Raw genomic sequence first — 8,656 nt, 5'->3', positions numbered from 1 at the left:
CATTTTCCACACTTACTTGATCTGACGTGCCTTGCGAGCTGTCTGGGTACGCGGGGCCTCATGCGGCCCGACCAACTTCAGGCGTCAAGAGGAAAGCATGCATAGTATTTCTGTCCTGCTTGGGCTGCCTTTCCATCTGGATGGAGGCTGCCAGGGATGGGGGGCCGCCCCTCACACCACCCTCAAACTTACATTTTGCTCATGGATTTTGCGGGTCACAATTTAGACAGGACGCAATGGAGTTGGCTTTCCTCCTGTTCCACAAATCTGGGGGGGGGGGCCAGCTGGGAAGACTCACACGGTGGGGGGGGGGTGGAATCATCCGGAGGCCTTTTCATCCACGTGTCCAGGGCCTGGGCTGGGGGGTGGGGGTGGGGGCTGGGAGGCCGGGCGCAGCTGGGGCCACACGTGGAGTCTCCGTGTAGCTGGGGCTTCCTCACAACATGGCAGCCCCAGGGCAGTCCGGGGGACACAGGGGACGCTGGACGGTGTTTGTTGACCAGCCTCAACACCGTTTAGAGTGACCTGTGTCACGCTCCATTGGTTGAAGCAGTCACAGGCCGCCCAGGCTGAGGAGCATGGGCAGGGTCCCCACCTCTCCATGACAGGAGCGCCACGGAGCTAGCAGCCGTGTCTGGAAACCATTGGGTGGGGCGAGGAGGGAGCAGAAGCATATTCTTTGCTACGCATCCCACCTACGCTTTGTTGAAACGTATTTTCTGCCCCCTCCCCGGAAGCCCTGGTTCCTTGAGCCCCAGACAGGTAGACCTTTCCCCTCACCCCACGGTGGGTGCCTGGTCGTGGACACTCACCTTCTTCAGAACGTGGCCCTTCCCTTGGGAATACTGATCCCCAGCCAGGGCGTGAGGCTGGGGTGTCACTGTGTGAGCCCGTCCCCAGCAGAGGGGAGCTTCTCGGCGGGGGTGAGAGTCTGATGGGGTGTTTCCCTGACCCCTCCCTTCCTTCTGCTCTTTACCTCTCGGGGTGAGGCTGGGCCACCTTCCTCGCTGTCACCGCCGACGTGAGGCCTCTGCCAAAACGTGTTGGAGAGAACGGGAGACAGGAGAAGAGATCAGGCCCTCGGTTATGGTTTCTGTGGGGCCGGGCACGGCTGTAGCTGAGGGAATGGGGGCAGGTTAGGAGGGTCCCCACGCCTCAGTTCTCCCACCTGCAGGCTGCTTCTGAGGGCCGTGTTAGCGCACGAAAGCGGCGTCGAACAGCGCTGGGCCAACACTCAGCAGCTGACTGGCGTGGACTGCCATTCCCGAGGAGCCGGGCAGGATCCCGCTGGAGATCCGCCCAGGAGCAGAGCCAGAAACAAGGATGGACTGTCAGGAGTTTGTGTGTGGGGTCACGTCAGGAAGGGCCAGTGGGGCGAGGAGAAGACCATGGAGGTGATCCCGCGGGGCTTGCCGGGCCAGGAAGGGCCAGGCACACAAGTCGGCGGGGCCGGCCCCAGGGAGCGAGCCAGACCCGTGTCCACCTACCTCCACCGGGGCTGGCTGACGTCCTCGCAGGGGAGTGGTGACCTGGTCCTGGCCACCGGCCGTGTGTGCGGGGAGACAGGACTCCGGCAGCCCGAGAAACCTCAGCCCCCGCCGCCGGGGTCCAGCCGCCGGGAAGGGCGAGGGGATGGGCTAGGGGCTCCATGGAGTGTTGTCACCTCTCAAAAGAGGGACACGTGCCGGGCGGCCCAGGGTTCAGCTTCCAGCTCAGGGCTTACTAGCTGTGTGTCCTAGAGAAACTCTCTTAAACTCTCTGTTCCTCACCACCTCCTCTGTAAAACAGGGGCAGTGATATCACCTACTGTGAGGATAAAGGGCTTACAACAGTCCCTGGCCCCAGGAAGTACTAAAAAAGACTATATATTTATCACTTATGCAATTCAAGACTTTAGTATTAAATTTTGATAAGTCTTAGATTTATTAGGTCTAAGAAATCATCTTACAGTACTCATATTACCTATAATTATACACAATATTTGCTAATTACTCAGTGATGTGATAAATTGTTTATATATTTATCTAATTTTATAATTATCTCTCATTAGAATTGATTTTATAAATGTAGTAATTATTCACTGATTATATAAAGATTGAAACTGTTACAATTATATAAATAAGGAAATAATTATAATGCAATTGTTGATTATCCTGTCATTTCCTATTTACGACCTGCTCTTGAGCACAGGCAAGGACCGGCTGGAACGGGGGCCTGGCGTGCGGGGGGTGCGGGGGTGCGGGCGTGCGTGCGGGGGGCGCGGGGGGTGCGGGCGGGCGTGCAGGGGATGCGGGCGGTGCGGGCGGGGGTGCGGGGTCAGTGTTGGTAGAGCGAGCGGCCGACGTGTGAACGTGGCGGGTCGCACGCGAACTTGGGCGGGAAGGGCTCCGGGAGGCGGGTGCTCCAAGCTGCCTGGCACGTCGTAGGTGCTCAAGGCACGTCCCCTCCCTTGCCGGCGCGTCCTTGCTGTGAAGTACGGAGGAGCGGGAGCCCCCGGAGGGGTTCGTGTGGGGTCGGACGAAGGTGCTAGGGTGACTGGAGGGCGTTCACAGACTCTCCGCAGCTCCGGTTTCCCAGGGAGAGCGCTCTACGTGGAAGCTCAGGTTCGCCGCCCCCCGCCCCAGACGCGCTGTTTCTCGCGGGAGGGGGGCCTCAGCTGGTGCGTGTGGGGGGCCCAGGAACGGACAGCGCGCGCCGCCCCGGAGCGCCCGGAGTGGGAGCACGCGGCTGGCGTGTGCACGGGAGACAGGAAGGCCTTTCACGAGAGCTGGGTGGGCCGGCCGCGTGGGTCGACTTCAGGGCGCTCAGCAGTGAAATGAGGGGATGTGAGCAAACCTGAAATTGCCTGTGGTTGTAGGGCTACGTTTCCTTGGTCGGGGGGGCGGGGGGACGACACTTCTGAGACAGGCCCTCGGTTCCAGGCTTTGCTCACACACGCATCCACCACCTGGTTCGTGGAAGGCGTGCTCCTCTTCTCCTTTTTCCAAATCGTGAGGACCCGAGGGAGCTGGAAAGAACAAAGAATCTGGAAAACAAACATCGCTCAGAGAAAGGCAACTGGGAGGGACTCTGCTGTTTTCGTGGAGAGCTTCTGGGGGCAAAAATCACGGTGCGTTGGGCAGCCCAGATGTCCCCCTCCGTTCAGCATTTCCCTTCCTGTAGCACCTGCAGAAGCCTCCCTTCTGACCTCCCTGCTGCTCCTCCGTCCAAAACAAGCATTGAGCAATCGGGGCCAGTTAGAAATCCCGAGCCCGGAAATAAAGTGGCTGTTGCTTTGACGCCCTTGCATGTCTGTTCGGGGTCCCGACAGGGGCAGAAGCTAGGCTCGCAGGAAGCAGATGGCCTGGCCCACTGTACATTTCGGAATATTTCAACTGCAAGGCTGGCCGGGCTGTTGCATCACTGGGTCAGACGAGGGCCACGGGAAGGCGGCCAGGAGGGGAGAGGAGGAGGAAGGGGGCCGAAGGGGGACGAAAGTGGGAAAAGCACCTAGTTCTCAGCCAGGTGCACCTGCAAAGGGCTGTTATGGGGCCTGAGGGTTCAAATCCTGACCGGGTCGCTGATTAGCTGCGAGACACTGGGGAAGGCCTTCCCTTCTCCGAATTTCAGTATCCTTGGCTCGAAATGATCTGTCACGCCCACTTCACATGGCTGCTGTGAGGGTAACTGCCCTGTCCTCGGGTTGCTATGAGGATGGCATGAGGTCATCCATGCCCAGTGCTCAGGCCCGGCCCGCTGCCCGAGGTGGCGCGTTGGGGCCAGGCCCTGCCTGTGGGCAGGTGGTGTGGGCACGACTGCGCGGACTGCTCAGGGGGCGTAGAACCAGACAGAGGGAGCAAGGAGATTCCCAAAAGGGCCTCCCCGCCCCCGAGGGCCTCCCTGCTCGCTGCCCGGGAAGCGGACCTCCACGGAGTGCTAGCAGGCTCCCCCACCCTCTGGCTTCCAGCCAAGTCAGCCAGTGGGGGCCCCGGCAGGAGTCGGAGGGAGGAGAGAGGCCAACGTGTGTCCACCCCAGTCTTCTCCCTGCATCTCCCCAAGTCAGCCGTGCCGCTCCCAGGGCCCTGGTCTACACGTGACTGGCCCTGGGCGCCAGGAACCATTCCCTCTTCTTGTCCCTTTGGGGGCCACCTCCTTGGGTGGTGACAGCCTTGCCCCACCAGTCCTGCTCCTGCACTTTCTCTTCTGGTTCCCTGAGACCAGGGCTCAGCAGATCTGGCCGGTCCGGCCCACTACCTGTCAGTGTCAGCTTGCACCGAACACGGCTATGCTCCCTTGTTCGCACGCGCCCTGTGGTTGCTCTGGCACCACGGTGACAGAGGGGAGCATTTCCAGCAGATGCCGCACGGCCCCCAAAGCCGAAAACACTCACTGTCTGGTCCTTGATCTCAGCTTTCTGGAGCAGTGTGCCGGGCTCTGCCTCCAACCGGCCGCACCGGAAAGACCGACCCTCCGCGAATCTCCCCAGGGCGCCCGGCTGCCGATCGTTTGATCACTGGTGTCGCGTGCTCTTCACGCAAAGGAGTCCGCGTTCCCCAGTTTCCATGTTCCCGGGAGGACAGGGTCCTGACATGCTGCAGGTGTCAACGACACTCCTCTTCCCCGAAGAGGACAAGACCGTGGCTAGGCCCCCGATTGCACCCCCTCTAAGTGTGAGCTGAGGCTGTTCGGGGTGCACCTCGGGGTCACTTCTTCCTCCTGGGGCTGCGGGAGTCGGGGTCTGAGAAGCGTCACACATTTCACTGCGTGTGTGGCCCTGCTCTGGCCACCAGTCGGGGGCTCGCTCCTGGGGACATGCAGGTATCTCTGGTTGTCACTGCTGGAGAGGGGGGGCCTGCTGGTGTCCAGGGGATAGAGGCCGGGTGCCACTCACACGCTACAGTGCACGGGACAGCCTCCCTGCCCCACAACTAGAATCATCCGTCCCCACTGCCAGTGGGGCCAAAGTGATGCCCTGCGGGAGACGCTAATCTTCACGCAGGAGGGACAGCCTCTGCTTTGCTCTCCGTTCAATCCCTAGCACGTAGCACCTGCTCAAAGGTCCCGATGCACGAGAAAGCGTTCGCCGCTGGGCGGGCCCTGGGCTGAAATGTGCTTCCTGGGTTGAAGGCAGCATGGGATCCACGTTCCAGCCCGGGGCACAGGCTCTGGGGGGGGCTCTGAGAATAGAGACGGGGCACGTGGTGGCCGGGGGGCGCTGGCCGGGCCCTGATGGACAGGAAGGACGGGGTAGCTGGTCGGGAGGCGTCTCAGGCTGGGGCCCAGACATGCTGCAGGTGGCAGGTAGGGGCCCCTCTGCAGGTCTGGGGATGCGCACCAGGGAGGGAGACACCAGATTGCAACAGCCGTGTGGCCCAGTGAACGCTGCAGGACTTCCAGCCAAGACACAGTTTACTCAAGAGCCTGTCCTTCGGAAGTTTCGGGGGGAAGGTGTGGAACATAGGCTGTCCTGAAACTCAAGGTGATTCCCTAAAGTTGTCCCTTTCGTTTCCTGAGCATGATGCGGGCTGGGATCACTTCCCTCCGTCTCAGGCCTGCAGACCTGGCGGCACCAGAGCTCGGGCCCTGCCCCCTCCACCGGGATCATGGCCGCGGGACTCGGTTTCCCCCCTGGCAAATGGGTGGGAAGCCACAGAGAGGGTGCTCGGGGACGGAGCCCTGGACCCCGCACAGTGAGCCCGGGCTCCCTGCACTCGCCTTCGCGGGCTCCTGACCTCGCCTGCACCCCACCGATACCCTCCTCTCCCCACTGGGGGGGACGACGTCGGCTGCAGGGACAGCGCTATCTGGACTCCCCGCTGGTCTCTATGTTTACCACCCACGAACACACCTCTGGTGGGGAGTCCCACAGGCGACTTACACACCACGACTTCCCGTGCATGTGACCGCACTCAACGTTGACGGAGAGCCGGCCGGGCGGTTGTGCTCCCCGGGTCTCACCCCCCGGGCTGTGAGCACACGGGGACCCCTGCCTCCTCCTGCGGCCGGGCGCTCGGGCTCCACGGATGGCATGGCGTGCCGGGTGACACACACACACACGGCAGAGCTGGGATTTTGGGGTCCCTGCGTGCTGGCACATGGCGCCCACATTCCTGCGCGAGCGTGCGCTCCTGTCCTCACCCTCCCCACTCTGAGGCCCACACGGGACACTGGCCCCGGGGCAGGAGGGCTTTGCTCTGGGAGCTGACGACACCGAGGGTCAGGATGGCAAGGGCGGGAGAGGCCGAGGGGCGGGAGGGGAGAGGCGGCGATGACCCCAGGCAGCGGCTGTGGCCTGTTCCGCCCGGACTCTGTCCTCACTCACCAGCTCCGACGGCACCTCCGTGACCTCCGTGCCCCCCAGCGGCTCTGGTCCTCGTCCTGCCGGCGGCTGTGAACGGAGCTGCTCCCGTGTGTGTGCAGGTGACTGAGTGGACCCTCATTCTCGGCTCCCGTGGCTGGGTTCCTGGGCACACAGCTCCTGGATCACAGGCTAAGCCAATGTACAGCTTTGTGCGGAAAAGGCAACTGTTGGGCGCCTGGGTGGCTCAGTTGGTTGGGCGTCTGCCTTCAGCTCAGGTCATGATCCTGGAGTCCCGGGATCGAGTCCCGCATCGGGCTCCCTGCTCAGTGAGGAGACTGCTTCTCCCTCTGACCCTCCCCCCTCTCATGTACTCTCTCTCTCTTTCTCGCTCTCTCAAATAAATAATCTTAAAAAAAAAAAAAGGCCAACTGTCTTCCAAGGTGGCCGAACATTCTGCATCCCCAGCTGCAGTGAGTGAGAGCCTGCAGGGCTGGGAAGCTTGATTTATAAACCTTTGGTCCGTCTTGATTCGATGAGGTGAGTGTGGTTTCGGCCTCGGACACCAGAGTGGCATCCATGTGGGCAATGGTTCAAGGACCCAGCTCTGCTGCTCGCTCCCGAGTGAACGTGGACGGGCTATCGGCCACCACTGTAGTTGATAGTGAGTTGGGTAGAAGCCTCATCTCCCTTGCCCAGTCTTAGAAGGTTCCAGAAGGACGGACCGTGAGGTAGACAAGGGGGAGGCCCCCACCATGTCTGTATGTTAGTGCTCAGAACGAACTTGGGAGGGAGATCCCTTCATGGTGGGAGGCTCTTTGCAGATGGGGCTGGTTAAGGACCTGGAGATGGGGAGGTGGTCCTGGATGAGCCGGTGGGCCTGGCGTCCCCACAGGGTCCTGGAAGGAGGACCAGTCAGGCAGAGAGACGGGAGGGCCACGGACCAAGGACTGCGGCGGTCTCTGAGGCTAGAGAAGGGAGAGAACATTGTCCCTGGAGCCTCCAGAAGGAACCAGTCCTGCCGACACCTTGACTTGAGCCCTGTGAGACCTGCGTTGGATGTCTGACTTCCGGAATCTACGTGTGTCGTCAGAGAACAGAAGACAGCGAAGGTGTTTCTTCAGCCACTGGCTACGTGGTCGTCTGTACCACGGCCGGAGCAGACGGACACAGAGCCTGTGTGAGCAGACGGGAGGCCCAGGCCTGGCGCGGCCCACGGCCCAGGGTCCACGGTGGAGACGTGCTGCCCCCCGTGTCCTCCTGCCCGTCTTTCTCAGACCTGCCTTCTCTTCTGTCCTTTCCTGTGGGTCCAGGGTCCTGACGGGGTCACACGGGAGCTGGGCTGCCCCAGCGCTTTGGGGACTTGGGGTGAAAACCCCAAGGTTGAAAATAGCTCTGTGCCCCTGTGCGGTTAAATTTCTGCTGCTTGGCCTGCTGTGAGGGCGACGGCTCGCACAAGCCACTTCCTCCTGACTCGAGGCTGCCAGCCCGTCCTCACGGGCATGCCCTCCTCTGCCATGCCCTCCGTGGCAGGTCCTCCGTGGCAGGTCCTGCGCGGCCAGCCCCGGGAGGGGGGGGCACCGACTTCCAGCTGTCCACGGGGACGGCCACCACACGCTCCCGGACCCCCGGCCACGGCGGCTGCTAGTTCAGGCGACTGCTTTTGTGTGTGACTGTGACAGTCTTCCTCGTTTTGAGGTTAAAGTCAGTCCTTCCTTTCTCTGGTGTGAAAGTCAACCATGATGCCGTCACAGCGAAGACCATATTTCCACCCGAAACCACGGTGAGTGCAGGGCCTTCTCGAGACGTTCTCCTTAGCTTCCTCCGGGTTCTTGGGCTCGACCTAAAGGAAATTCTTAGTTGGAAAATCTGAACAACATCGGAGACACATCGTGTAGATTGTGTGGGAGGGAAGGAATTATTTTCTAAACGAGGCTGACAATTTCTGTTTCATTTCAGACATGAGCGTTTCAAACAGTCCAAGGAGATTTTTTTTTTTAAAGATTTTATTTATTTGAGAGAGAGAGAATGAAAGACAGCATGAGAGGGAGGAGGGTCAGAGGGAGAAGCAGACTCCCCGCCGAGCAGGGAGCCCGTTGCAGGACTCGATCCCGGGACTCCAGGATCGTGACCTGAGCCGAAGGCAGTCGCTTAACCAACTGAGCCACCCAGGCGCCCCATTTTTTTTTTTTAAGATTTTATTTATTTGACAGAGAGATAGAGAACACAAGTAGGCAGAGAAGCAGGGAGAGGGAGAGGGAGAAGCAGGCTCCCTGCAGAGCAGGGAGCCCGATGCGGGACTCGATCCCAGGACCCTGGGATCATGACCTGAGCCAAAAGCAGCTGCTTAACCAACTGAGCCACCCAGGCGCCCCAGTC

This window comes from Leptonychotes weddellii, chromosome 16, assembly GCF_054177405.1.
Source record: "Leptonychotes weddellii isolate Sample4059 chromosome 16, ASM5417740v2, whole genome shotgun sequence".
NCBI lineage: Eukaryota > Metazoa > Chordata > Mammalia > Carnivora > Phocidae > Leptonychotes > Leptonychotes weddellii.
The sequence above is the reverse complement of the archived record's forward strand: the minus strand, read 5'-3'. Positions refer to the sequence as shown.